The sequence below is a fragment of the Astyanax mexicanus genome, chromosome 23 (genome assembly GCF_023375975.1).
Source record: "Astyanax mexicanus isolate ESR-SI-001 chromosome 23, AstMex3_surface, whole genome shotgun sequence".
NCBI lineage: Eukaryota > Metazoa > Chordata > Actinopteri > Characiformes > Acestrorhamphidae > Astyanax > Astyanax mexicanus.
This window is the reverse complement of record NC_064430.1, coordinates 19,060,383-19,074,793: the sequence shown is the minus strand read 5'-3', so window position 1 is coordinate 19,074,793 and position 14,411 is coordinate 19,060,383. Positions and strand designations below refer to the sequence as shown.

Genomic DNA, 14,411 nt, shown 5'->3' with positions numbered 1-14,411 from the left:
TCTAAAACTGGCATAGGCCTCTCTGCTGGAAAAAAAAAGGAAAAAGAAAATCGAGAATCGAATCGAATCGTGATCCTAAAATCGGAAATAAAATCGAATCGAGGATTTGGAGAAATGTGACACCCCTATTAAGCATGTACAGATTTTTGCTGCATTACAAACAATGCAAAGCTGAACGGAGATGCCAGTGAATAAACGTAGTATGTTTCATTAATTGTTTATGACACATCGTGATCGTTTAATTATTAGTTAGTTACAGAAAATCTAATACATATTGTTCCTTCAATACATGTTTGCTTATTTGACAGAAGCAGGTCAATACTATGTCAGTTATTATAGTGTTATTATAGTATAGTATAATTATAGTGCAGAACTGTAGCTGCTGATCTGAAGATGGCAGTCGAGAGCCACTACACAGACATCCTTCTCTCTTATTTCTCTCTCTCTCTCTCTCTCTCTCTCTCTCTCTCTCTCTCTCTCTCTCATTTCTCTCTCTCTCTCTCTCTCTCTCTCTCTCTCTCTCTCTCTCTCTCATGTACTAAAAGCTATTCACAGCATCCCTGGCTTCACTGTGGCTGAGCCTCTTTGTCTGCATGCTCTCTCTCCTGCTCTCCATCAGTTCGGTGGTGTGGGGGAGAGGGGGGATGGGTTTGTACTACAGTGAGCTGGTGAAAAGGCCTGTCGTCAGCTCAATGAGGATCGTGGTACATCAGCAGTGTGTGTGCATCTGTTTTATATGCGTGTTTGAGGAGGGAAAGCTGGAGCGCGTCTGTTTAGGTGCTTCTTTAGCGCTAGTGAAGCTCCTGGGCCAAAAAGTTCTGTTTAAGGGTCCAAATCTGGAATAAAAGATGGAGTAAAAGATTTTAATGCTCTGATTTATCTCAAAATCAATGCCAGTGAACAGTCAATAAACCTCACTAATTAAAATACATTAAAAGTGAATGTAAAACTGGGAAATAACGGCCTAATTACATTTATAAGATAGTGTGCCATTTACGTCCCACAAAAGCACATCCTATTGTCTTTTATTAATGGGCAGATACTGTGAAGAACATGCGTTCCTCACATTTGAAAGTGAAAGAGTTCATATATATACACAGTCCATATAACTTAATATATGCAAAGACATCCTTTTTTAAATACTGTTGTAATTTGTTTGTAATATAACAATCACATTACTTAAAATGCTCATTCCTACTAGTAGTTGGGATAAATTACCTAGCGATGGTTAGAGAACCTAAGCTAAAGCTTAGTGTTCCCAACTAGCCATTCGTCTTGTAGTCCTTCTGGGATCTAGGTTGTCTCCATTCATTAAATCTATTTTTTTAATGTATTTCAATCCATCTTTGGTTATGGAGATTTTAAGAATGGTGCTAAAGCTGTATATCACTGTTTTCCTGTGCTTTTTACTCATACAGTCCATCTATAGCAATATATTGAACAGTCAATAAACCTCACTAATTAAATTACATTAAAAGTGAATATAAAACTGGAAAATAACGACCTAATTGCATTTATAAGATAAGAAGCAGATCATATTGTCTTTTTTAAAGGGCTGATACTATGGAGAAAGCATTCATATATATACACAGTCCATATATAAAAATATATGCAAAGACAGCCTTTTCCATATACTGTTGTAATTAATTTGTAACCACATTACACAACCAAATTACTTAAAATGCTCATTCCTACTAGTAGTTGTGATAAATTACCTAGCTGTGGTTAGCGAGATACTTAGTGCTGTTAATTAGCCATCCGTCTTGTAGTCCTTCTGGGCTCTAAGATGTCTCCATTTATTAAATCTATTTTTACAGGTGTTTCAATCCATCATTGGTTATGAAGCTTTTAAGAATGGTCCCAAAGCTGCATAACACTGTGTTTTCCTGCTATTTTCTCGTACAGTCCATTTATAGCAATATGTGCAAAGACTGCCTTTTCCATATACTGTTGTAATTTGTTTGTAATATCACAACAAAATTACTTAAAATGCCCATTTCTACAAGTAGTTGGGATAAATTACCCAGTGATGATTACATAACCTAAGCTAAAGCTCAGTGTCCTTCTGGGATCTAAGCTGTTTCCATTTATTAAACTTATTATTTACAAGTGTTTAATCCATCTTTGGTTATGGAGCTTTTTAGAGTGGTGAAAAAGCTGCATACCACTGTTTTTTCCTGCTATTTTCTCATACAGTCCTATATATATATATATATATATATATATATATATATATATATATATATATATATATATAGCAATATATTGAACAATTAATAAACCTCACACATTAAAATACATTACAAGTAAATATAAAACTAAACTAAATAAAAAATCTGGGGAAACAAAAAAAATGTCCCAATATTAACAGAGTGAACACTACATGTTGGAATTAGATACTATAGATAGAAAGACCGATTACAGGAGAAAATAATATGAAAATGATCTGTGTTGTAATTCAAAATTGGGGACAGGTTGAGCTACACACACCAAACCAGCCACCAGGAGTGCTAGATCTATGATGATTTTGCTTATGAAATATGGTCTGCTATCCATGCTTATATAAAGTCATAACTACATTTCAAAGCCTAGGCTTCAGTTAAGATAGGGCGTGTCCTCAGTAGGACTGACCTGGGAAGATTTCTTCTCAGTAGCCTTTTGGTTAAACATCTGAAAAAGCCTAACAAGGCTTTGTGGTGAGACTGTTTCGCCATCAACAGCTGGATTCCGAGAGAGCACGATACTGCCATACTCTCTCTGGGTGGGTAGATGACGCTCTCTCCCCACATCGTTCCTAGCATAATGCTGGTCAGAAAAGGCATCTGTTAGCTGAAGTATCAGGGCAGGGAAAGCAGTGCTTTCTTATAAATGCTGGCAACCCAATGATGCTACATCAGCGGTTCACCTGTGTTGGAGGAGGCATGTGCAAGTCTTCACCCTCCTTGGGAGCATTGCTAGTGCCCTTCCGAACTGTGACATTCCAAATTGGGAAGGAAAAGGGACAAAATCAATTTTAGAATACAATAAAAAAGATTCATATGCTTACTTTAACTCCTTAACAAGCAAAGATTTTTGTCAATTATCAGCCTGCCATTACTCTACTAAATCGTTAGGATTTCTTTTCAAGTATTACATTAAAAGCTTTCTTTTATGATAAGGAACATTACTAAGAAGCATATTTGTAATTGTAATAGAGATGTCTAAATATAATGAATAAAAACATAAAATGGTCTCTTTCCTGAACTTCATTTTAAAATGAATATTTTCCTGAACACAAATCAGTGTGTGTCATCCTTTAGTTTTTATGTCTTTATTTTCAAGCCTGCAGAATTTGGGTTGATTTCTTTACTGATCTGGAATTATTAAGTGAAGTAGAGGGTGAACAGGCAGCATCCACAAGTGTTCTGTAGGAGATTTCAGAATGTAAGTAAGTTATTATAAAGGGTTGTATCAGCTACACCTGTAGCCCGTATATGGGACAAGACATGTCATGTGTTAAACTAAAGAATGTTTTAGATAACAGTTTATTGGGTCCTGTACTTTTTTTTTTTATATATAAAAGACATATAGGTATTCTCATATAAGAAAGAGAGTCCTGTGGAAACCAGAGATCCGTAGGTTAACCCCTCCCTCCCTACCTCATCCCATCCACCCCCCCTCATCCCCTATAATGAACACAGGGGTCCAGGAGTCAAAAGGTCAATGACAGAATGAAGGACAGATCTTTCAATTTTCATTTCTTCAGTGGCTGAAACCTCATTGCTTTTTGATGTGTCTGCTATATATCAGAAATCAATGGGCGGTGAGTGACCGCCACGCTTCAGAAAACACTGTGATTTCAGGTCAGCAGGTTGGGTAAACAGTCCTACGGTTTCTTTGGATTAAAGCCATTGTTTGTTCTTGCAAAATATTACGGCACAGTTTTTTTTAGACAAGGATTAAGCCTAGTCTTGGACTACACATTATTTTGAATGGAGATTTTCTATTTAAAGGAAAAATTTGTCTTCAAAAAAGTTTAGTCCTTGTTCTGGAAACTAACCGGCAGAGTGCTAGGATCAGTTTATGCCAGGGTTCCCCAGTAGGGGATCCGGCCCACGAAGAGCAAACTGTTGGCCCGCCGCCAAACGCCAATGCAGTCTTTAACTTACTGGCGGGTAAAATACGAAAGCAGAGCAGTGCAGCCAACGGCCCAACTAGTACTGACTGCAGCCTGCGGGAAGGCGGAGTTGAACGTCCAGCACATCCAGTCCTGCCCACTTTGTCTGCGTCACGCTCGGGAAAGGCGGAGATAGACGTTCAATAAAAAGTCAAAAAAAAAAAAAAATACAACCGCTAAAAGCCCTGTTCTTTGTTTACATCCGTTCAGAGGCGGAACTAAGACATGACGCAGGGTGGGACTGGACGCGCTGGACGTCCAACCCCGCCTTCCCTCAGGCTGCAGTCAGTACCCTCTCGTTCAGGCAGGCAAGACAGATTGCAATGCTACTTCTCACAATATTTCCCTTCACCTATATCTGAGTCATCATTTTCTTCAATGAACATTATCAAAAGCCAGGACAGAAACAGACTTCCCAGTGCACACCTAGAGCAGTGTCTTTGCATTACCACTACAGAGCACCACCCCAACTTCAGGTCTCTTGTTTCAACCCGCCCCTGTCACTTCTCTCATTGAATGGTGAGTAAAATAACGCAGCTGCAGTTCATATACCTAATCAATGACATCCACTAAAACAGCAGACAAATAGCTATTGTAGTATATGCCTAATTAGCTAACATTATGCGACTAATGCACTGGCCCTTGTTTTTGTCTTGTTGGCTGAATGTGGCCCTTAAGAGAATGTCATTGGGGACCCCTGGTTTATGCCTTTAAATTTGAGCCTGAATACAGGCAGAGTTACAGACAGAGGAGATCTGGAGTTTTTAAATGTGCTAAATTCAACATTTTAAACATAAATAGAATAGCAAACAACTAATTTCAACTAATGCAAGAATGAAGTATTCATATCTGTGTGCATGTTATTCCCACCCTGTGAAGAGACAAGACCTTGACCACCCAAGCAGCAATGCACATGCAAGATGACAGAGTGCAGCATAAAACGTTCAGCCAAAAATGTTCTGAAACATTACACGGTTTGAATTTTTTTAAACTTGGACCAGGTTAGCCTCAGTGGTAACAGCCAGGCTCAGCAGGGTAGGAGCTGCAATGCCAACAGATACAGCAGCCAGACTTTGTAGAAGTGGGGGCTTCATTTTTCTAAAATTGTTCCACAATTTTCGGACGCAGTTGGAGAACCATATTTGCTCCTAAAAGACTGTAGCGTCTGAGCGAATCAGTGTTTTGCATAAAATGTTAATATGTGAACCTCTGATGTATTTTAAATAAAATGTAGGTATGTATACTTGTAAAAAGCACAAGCTTTTTTTGAGTTCCTTTCTTAAGAAAATAATGAATAATAAATGTAAATAATTAAAAAAATAATATAAACACACTTTTAATGTGTTCATACCCTTTATGGCATGGTGTTGCTTAATGTTTTTGGTTATTACACTGACCCAATTGAATTGTCTTATTTTTATCTTGTTTTAAATCTTTATTTTTTTTTTGTGTTTTATTTACATTTTATGCATTTTACATTCTTTTTTCCGGTTTTAATGAGTGAAAGAAAGGCGCCTATGAAATAAAATGTATTAATATTTATTATTATAGGTGGAGCCATCCTCCAAAGCCAAAGGGGATGCAATGCAACTGGTCACATAAGAATCCTTTAATAAATTTTTAAATAGAAAAAAAAATACCACTAACAAAATATGTATGTATGCTTGTATTAGCGGTTTAATACAAGCACACATTTCACTCTCATTAATTCATTAAAGAAGTGTTTTTCTTTTTTGTTGTTGTTGCCTTAGCTCAACATTATGCAGTTAGACCAAATAGAAATAAATTGTATAGCTAAATTGTATTAGAAGATGAAAATATGAAAATAATATGACTTATTTTATATTTAGTCTAATCTAATATAAACATTAATACATATATTAGTAGTGATTTAATACAAAATTAATGGTTCCAAAAGGTTATTTTTCACAAGGGCTCTCACTGAACTTTTTTCTGCTTCTCTTGTTCTTCCTGTTATGCATTACTCGTGCACGAAAGAATGAAACACATACACAAGCTGTAGCATCAAATTCTTATGTAAAACTTTCCTCAGGTCCAGCACTGATGTGAAAAACACCTATAGCCCAGCTGTATCAGATCAAAAGAGTGCTGAGTTATGACTGGCTGGTTTTTATTGGACCATTATGCATCTGTCCAGCCTGTAAAAGTCTTACGTGGCGATAAATATCTCATAAGTATATCATAAATACGCTTCTGCTCAGCCGGATCCTGCTGTGTCTGACCGTCCGGCCACGCTGAAGCACTTGGCCTGAATAAATAACAGCTCTCCTGTAAATATCAGTCCTCGCGGGATGAAAGCAAAGAACCGCGGCCAGATGAAACTGCTGCCAATTACAGATCGCCAAATCGACTTCAACGCCTTCCACTTTCCCCCGTCCGTCAGCCCACCTGATGTTTCAGAGGGAAAGTGTGAGGAGAAGAGAAGAAATGTGTGAAATGTTTTTAACTGTTTTATGACACAGACTTGTTTTGAATGGTTAGGATACTAAAACAATAAGATTTACAGCATTTTAAACAGTATTAGCACCTTAATTACATAGAATTCCTTATCCACCTTAAATACCAACAGTGGATTACTCAGCATCTGTTCTGAATTATTTAGTATGTACCATTGATTGCACAGTATCTGATATGAATTGCAGCTCTGGAAAACCATAAGAGACCATTTAAAAAATGATCAGTTTCCCAAATTTTCCAGATTTTACCAAATAAAATAAAAAACTCTAGAATATAATCAAGAGGAAGATGGAGGATCACAAGCCATCAAGCCAAGATGAATTGCTTTTGAATTTGTTTTTGTACCAGGAGTAAAGGCATAAAGCTATCCAAACGCAAAGTGTAAGACTGGTGGAGGAGAACATGCCAAGATGCATGAAAACTGTGATTAAAAATCAGGGTTATTCCACCAAATATTACTTTTTTAACTCTTAAAACTTTATGAATATGAACTTGTTTTCTTTGCACTATTTGAAGTCTGAAAGCTCTGCGTCATTTTTTGTTATTTCAGCCATTTCTCATTTTCAATGCTCTAAAGGACAATATTTTTATTTGGAATTTAAGAGAAATGTTGTCTGTAGTTTATAGAATAAAACAACAATGTTCATTTTACTCAAGCATGAACCTATAAAAACCAAAATCAGATATACTGATTCAAAAACTAAATTGGTCCCTTTTTTATTTAGTGTCTTCTATAAATTACCCAGTGTTCACTATGATATATACATGGTTTATTACAATAACTTATTGTATTTAGGAATTATTTAACATCCATTATAAATTATTCAGTATCTATAACTAATCAATTAGTACCTACTATCAATTATTCTAAACAGTAAATGTAATTGTGATTGTAGTAAGGATTGTGATTACAGTAGTTGTAATGATTTGTGACTGGTGGCTGACCAGAGAGTGTGATTCTCACAGTATTGGTTGCAGTCAATTTGGTTGTAATAATGTGTAATAATTACAAATCAGGTAAATGTTATTGTGAGATTGGTGACTAAGTAAATGTAATAATTATAACTAATGTGAATGTGAACCTGGCTTTAGTGATCAGGTAAATATTATTGTGAGTGAATTTGCGATTGTAATGATTATAATTGATATGGTTACTGTGATATTTGTGGTTGGAAATTATTTGATCTATTTATAAATGATGTACATTCAGAATCAATTTTTCAGTTTTTTACATAAAACTCTTAACATACAACAGATTAAACCAAAGTATCTCTGTGTGTGTGTGTGTGTGTGTGCGTCTGTGTGTGTGTGTGTGTTATGCCAGTAGTGAACAAATCTGATGATAAATGTGTGTGTGTTGGCAATATGAGTTGTGAACTAAAGGTTAACATACACGCACATCTCTCTCTCTCTCTGCTCTTGTTCACACATTCTCACACACTGAGCTCTCCCTCGTCTCTCTCACCCTTCTCTTCTTTTTTTCCCCATCCCTCTCTTTCCCCTCTCTCTCATTCTTCTCTCTCTCTCTCTCTCTCTCTCTCTCTCTCATTCCTCTGTCTCTCTCTCTCCCATCTCTTTTAGACTGATTCTTCCACCTCTCTCATCTTTTTTATTCTCTTTAATCTCTCTCCTTTTCTCATCTTTCTCTTATGTCTCTCTCTCACACACACTCTTTCCATCCCTCTCTTTCTCTCCAATCTCTTTCTCCCATCACACTGTCTCTATCTCTCTTTAACTCTGCCTACAATCTCCTCCTCCCCCTTTTTCTTTCTCACCCTTCTCTTTCTCTCTCACTCTTTTCCATCCTTCTTTCTCTTTCTTCCCAATCTGTTTCTCTCTTTCATCCTTCCTTCTTTCCTCTTCTCCCTCCCACCTCGTTATCCTGTCCCTCTGCTGCACGCTCACTCAGTTATACACTCTCTCTTTCTCTCTCTCTCTCTCTCTCTCTCTCTCTCTCTCTCTCTCTCTCTCTCTCTCTCTCTCTCTCACGCTCTCTCTCTCTCTCACACACACACACACACACACCTGGCAGCACTGCAGCGAGGTGGAGGATTAGAGCGAGCAGTGGGGCACGAGGCTCCACACACTCACTCCGGCATGCTGCTGTCCGGGTTGGCTCTCGCGCTGCTCGCTGTGGCAGGATTACTGCGCGCGGGACACTCACACACACCGGAGCCAGGTAGGACCTTACATACATACACACACACACACACACACTCACATGCAGCATCAGTGACCTGCGGTCTGGTCAGGGTGATGATAACGGTGCAGCAGCCACATACAGTAACTGCTCTTCTGTGGTGTGTGTCTCGCTGTTTGTTGATGTGTATAAGTGTGTGTGTGTGTGTGTGTGTTAGAGGAATGAAGTTCTCAAAGTAAAGCATTTAAATTTAAAGGGGCTGTTAAAAAGGCATGGGAGAATTTCTGTTTTTAATCATTTTAATATTATTGCAACAATAAGATGTAAAATAAGAAGAACAGGGATTTTGAATGTAATTAGAATTATTATTACTACTGGCTTAATTACTTTGTCAACTAACTCAATATGAGTGTGTATTTTTTAAATATTAGGTACTTTTTATTGCATAATCCTAAAAAGATATTTATTGTACTGTGTATATAAATATATATATATATATATATATATATATATATATATATATATATATATATATATATATATAGTAATGATCTACTATATATTGTAATAATCCTAAAAAGATATTTATTGTACTGTGTATATAAATATATATATATATATATATATATATATATATATATATATATATATATATATATATATATATATATATATATATAGTAATGAAATGCACACTACTACAGGTAGGAATATCTAGTTCTCTAGATCTAGGACTCTTACTTGTATAAAGGGGTGTGCTTGTCTGTCCAGTCAGGGAATTGAACCCTTGTCCACTGCAGGAATGGCCGTTCACTGTTCACATCTTCTGTGCTACACCAACTCCAGGGTCTGTTACAAGAAACAGGAGAATTGCTCTTATTACTATAATTGACATTATACATTATTGCATCATATAAAAAAAGTATATATATATATATATATATATACTTTTTTATATGATATATATATATATATATATATATATATATATACTGATGTGTATTGATTTATTTTGACATTCTCTGATGTGTACTGACATGTACGGAGAGTATATGGAGAGTTTAGAAGACTGGAGGTTACTTTGTTAAAGGTGATGAACTTGTCCTGTGTCGCATAGCTGAAGTAAATTTAACTTCAGGACTGGCAGCAACTGCTGCTATATGTGTGTATAGCTGTGGGTATGTATATATGAGTGTGGGGTGATGTCTGTAGGTATTGGTTTGTTTGTATAGGTACAGGTAGGACTGTATAGGTGGGAGTAGGTATGTATAAGTGTGGGATGGTGTGTATAGGTTTGGGTAGGAATGTAGAGGTGTTTATTGGCGTGAGTACGTATTTATATGTGTGGGTTGTTTTGTATAGGCATGGGTTGTTGTGTAGGTGTGTATAGCTGTGGGTATATATATATATATATATATATATATATATATATATATATGAGTGTGGGGTGATGTCTGTAGGTATTGATTTGTTTTGTATAGGTATGGGTTGTTGTGTAGGTGTGTATAGCTGTGGGTATGTATGTATGAGTGTGGGGTGATGTCTGTAGGTATTGATTTGTTTGTATAGGTATGGATTGGACTATATAGGCATGAGCAGGTATGTAAGTGTAAGGTAAGTGTGGGCTGGGGTGTATAGGTGTGAGTAGGTACATAGTGTGGGTTGGTGTGTATAGGTGTGGATAGATGTGTATAGTTTTGTATAGGTGTTGGTGTGTGTATAGATGTGTTATGTATGTATATGCATGGAATGGTGTGTATAAATGTCGGTAGATGTGTATAAGTGTAGGTATCAGTAATCATGTAGAGGTATGCATTTGTGTTAGGTGGTATATATAAATGTGGGTAGGTGTGGGTATGTGTGTGTATAAGTGTGGTTTGTTGTGTATTAGTGTGGATTGGTGTGTATAGGTATCAGTAGGAATGTACAGATGTGTATAGACGTGATTAGGTATGTATATTTGGGATGGTGTGTATAGGTGTAAGTATGTATCTATAAATGAGGGGTGTATTAAACAGGAATTGGTTTGTTTGTATAGGTGTGGATAGACGTGTATAGATGTTTATAGGTGTGGGTATATATGTATATATGAGTGTGGGGTGATGTCTGTAGGTATTGATTTGTTTTGTATAGGTATGGGTTGTTGTGTAGGTGTGTATAGCTGTGGGTATGTATGTGTGGAATATTGTATATAGGTGTTGGTGATATATATATATATATATGTGTAGGTTGCAACAAACTGAGGAAACTGCAACTTTAACTTTTTTCCCAGCCCATCCATCCATCCCTCTATCTCTCTCTCAATCCATCCATGCAATCATCCATCCACCGACTGGTAGAGCAAAGCCCAGAACATCACACTAAGGGTCATGACTGTGATCTCTGGCTGAGATGTGTGTATTTTAATTATATAAAATAATCATTTTAAAATTAATACCGCATTGGATGACATGACGTCAGAATATTGTTTTAAGGTCCTCCAAACAACTGCAATGAGAGCAGAACAGAAAAGAAGGAATTAGAGCTAACACATAAATCAATAAAAATGTTGAGATCAGAAAGTTTTACATAAATATTGTATAGAGAAAATGTATGAGAATTAGTATTGAAATAAACATTTTTTTAAAATAATCTCCAGATAGCCATCAGTCATTGTAAAGATGAAAAACAGAATTCATATTTTCAAATGTATTACAAATTAAAAAAAAGTTTTTTTTTTAAATGAGATTTTAACGTGCATGCTTTGTGGCAAGATTAGGCATAGCTATGCTAGCTAGCAGTAAAAGCTTTTCCAAAAAGCTTGGCAATGAGAAGAAGTCAGGACATCAGGAAATATCAGGACATCAAAATTCTGAGTCTCAAAGGGTGTAAAAGTGTAATAAAACTAGCTAATTACGTTATTATTAACATAACTTTTCACCTTTGCTGCCTTCATTATAGTCCTTCTTATTGGATTGGAGGTCGTAATTATGACTTGAGATGTGCTTGAGTGTTGTTTGAGTGGTGCAAATAGATTCCATAAAAAACAATAACTTTGGTTTATACTTTTGGTCTATTATCATAAAAACAGGAGGATTATTTTGTCCTACTCAAAGAGAATGAAGCAAATTATACACGTATAAGAACAGTGATGTTCTTATCCCATTACAACCATGAAATATACTAGACTTTAGGATTTTAGTTTTTTTTTTTGTTTGTTTATTTGTTTTGTATTAAAAACTGTACACCATGAAATCCCCCAACTGGGAAACTCTGGGCTTATCTAAAAATCAGAAGTTTAAACTGGCAAATATGAGTTTGTGGTAGCGTTCATGTACTCTCATCTTGTAAATACAATATTTCCAACATAACTGGAAGGCAGCTTATCACAATGTTAGCTAGCTAGCTCTCTATACAAAAAAAGACGCTAGTGTTGTTAGCTAGCACTATGTAGCTATGTAGCTAAACTTTTCAGTCACAGCCAAGCTTTGTGCCGCAGTTATGTAAATGTAATTACGTTAACTTTTGTAGATAATTAATTTTTAGTTAGACTCAATATATTAAATTAATATAATATATTATCAGTATTGTCTAGGAAATCAAACATTTGGCAAAACGTCTAAGAATTCTGAGAAATCCATTTTCTCTTTACCTTAGACAGCAGACTCTATATCCATCTGTGGAAACTGTATCCTATGTCACATGGTTTTCCTTGTCAAAAATTCTGATAATTACTATATTACCATAGTTTATTTTCGTGTTTTATGGCAATTTTTCTTCATAATGAGCTTTAAAAAAAAAACGCTAATAGTTTGTCTCAATAGCTAGCTATTAGCGGCGAGTTACTGGGGAGAGAATTTAGGTTAGCGTAGAGCTAGCTAACATTAACTGGAGAGAACTAAGGTTAGCGGAGTTAGCATTAGCGGTGAGCTAGCTAACATACTAACATTAGCGATGAGTTAGCTATAGAAAACTAGGCTAAGCGAAGAGCTAGCTAACATTAGTGAGCTAGCTAATGTTACTGGAAAGAACTAAGGTTAGCAAAGTAAACATTAGCGTAAGGTTAAGGTTAGCGTAGAGCTAGCTAACATTAACTGCGAGAGAACAAAGGTTAGCGTAGAGCTAGCTAACATTAACTGGAGAGAACTAAGGTTAGCGTAGAGCTAGCTAACATTAACTGCAGAGAACACTAAGGTTAGCAAAGTAAACAGTTACTGGGGAAAGATTTAAGGTTAGCGTAGCGCTAGCTAACATTAACTGCGAGAGAACTAAGGTTAGCGGAGTTAACATTGGCAGTGAGCTAGCAAACATACTTACATTAGCGACGAGTTAGCTATGTTACCTAGAGACAACTAGGGTTAGCGGAGAGCTAGCTAACATAGTAGCATGTTCTACATCACAGTGGAACAAAACTGAATGATCAACAGTCAGTAACAAATGGGAAACGGTAAGTTTTAATTTTAAATACAGCAAATTATTTTCTACTTAAGAAGTTATGACTACATTTTTGGGCCTTAAATTATTACATTTATTGAGGTCTGAAAAAGGTCTTAAAAAGCATGAAATCTGACTTTTAAAATGGAGCAAGAACCCTGGTTAAGCAGCAGCTAGGTTGCTAAACTCTAGCGCTTTACTGTTATAGCTAAACCTTTATCAAGAAAAAATTAAAAATAAACGAGTAAAGATGGTCTAAAATGATATTATAATTTGACTCACACTGTAGCACACTTACTGAATATAGATATTGCTAGTAATAGTATGGTAATAAGTGTATAATTTATATTATAAGTGCATATACTCTGTAGGTTTATATGTGTGTTAATCTAGCAGTATGTTAACAGCATGCTTTAAGAATTAGTTAACCATGTCTTCTGCAGATACTGGCTGTTCCAGCATTTAAAGCTGTGAAGCTGAGACAGGAAAACCGGGAACATAGTCACAGCAACAGTGTTAAAACAGTGTTCCTGTGCTGTGCGAATAACACATAATGAATAACACATAGTAATCACTTCAAAACAGAGCCTACCTGTAAGTGTCTGTGAGTTTTTCTTTCAGTCTGCACCCAGAAAACCTAAAAAAAAAAAAAAAAACAGGCTAATACCTCCCAAAGCAAAACAGCTGCCACCCAAACACTACAGCATCCACGTAAATCAGTCATCTGTGACAAACAATAACGAGGTAATGAATGCAGTTAATCGGGAAACTTTTAACCCACTTTTTTAATGCAAATTAACTGTGAGAAAATGTATTGTGATTGAGAGATTTTTTAAAATACAAAGTCTGTTAAAATGAGAAAAATAGAAGAATTTTATGGAATCTTATCGATTCATATATTTATTTATAGCACCATCCAGAGATATGCAAATTAAAAGTATTCACTTTCAGAACTGGCCCTCAGATCTGATTTTATATTTGAATCAGATTCTATACGGAAATAGAAAAAAATGAATACAACCAGCAGAGGGTGCAGTTCTGCAGTTTCCTGACAAATAAATTATACCTTAAAACAATAATAGTTCAATTTAGATGCTAAACATTAAATGCACTCAAATAAATCTTCTACGTATCTGTTGATTGATTAGTTGATTGATGGTGGATGGATTAATTGCTTTTTTAAGATTTTAAGAGTCTATATTAATTGCAATACAGTGTGTTAAA

At 35.9% G+C, this 14,411-nt stretch overlaps 1 long non-coding RNA gene across 2 annotated transcripts; it reads right to left on the bottom strand.

Annotated features, from left to right (window-relative positions):
• Positions 1–233: 233 nt before the first annotated feature.
• On the bottom strand, positions 234–13,883 carry LOC125787189 (uncharacterized). 2 transcript variants are annotated; one of them, XR_007429123.1, is made up of 5 exons: positions 13,780–13,883; positions 11,212–11,261; positions 9,516–9,623; positions 8,660–8,820; positions 234–836 (listed from the first exon to the last, which is right to left on the bottom strand). It is a non-coding gene; the product is annotated as an uncharacterized LOC125787189 (long non-coding RNA). The 2 variants fall into 2 exon arrangements; XR_007429124.1 differs by lacking the exon at positions 234–836 and adding an exon at positions 2,906–2,962.
• Between the last annotated feature and the right edge of the window lie 528 nt (positions 13,884–14,411).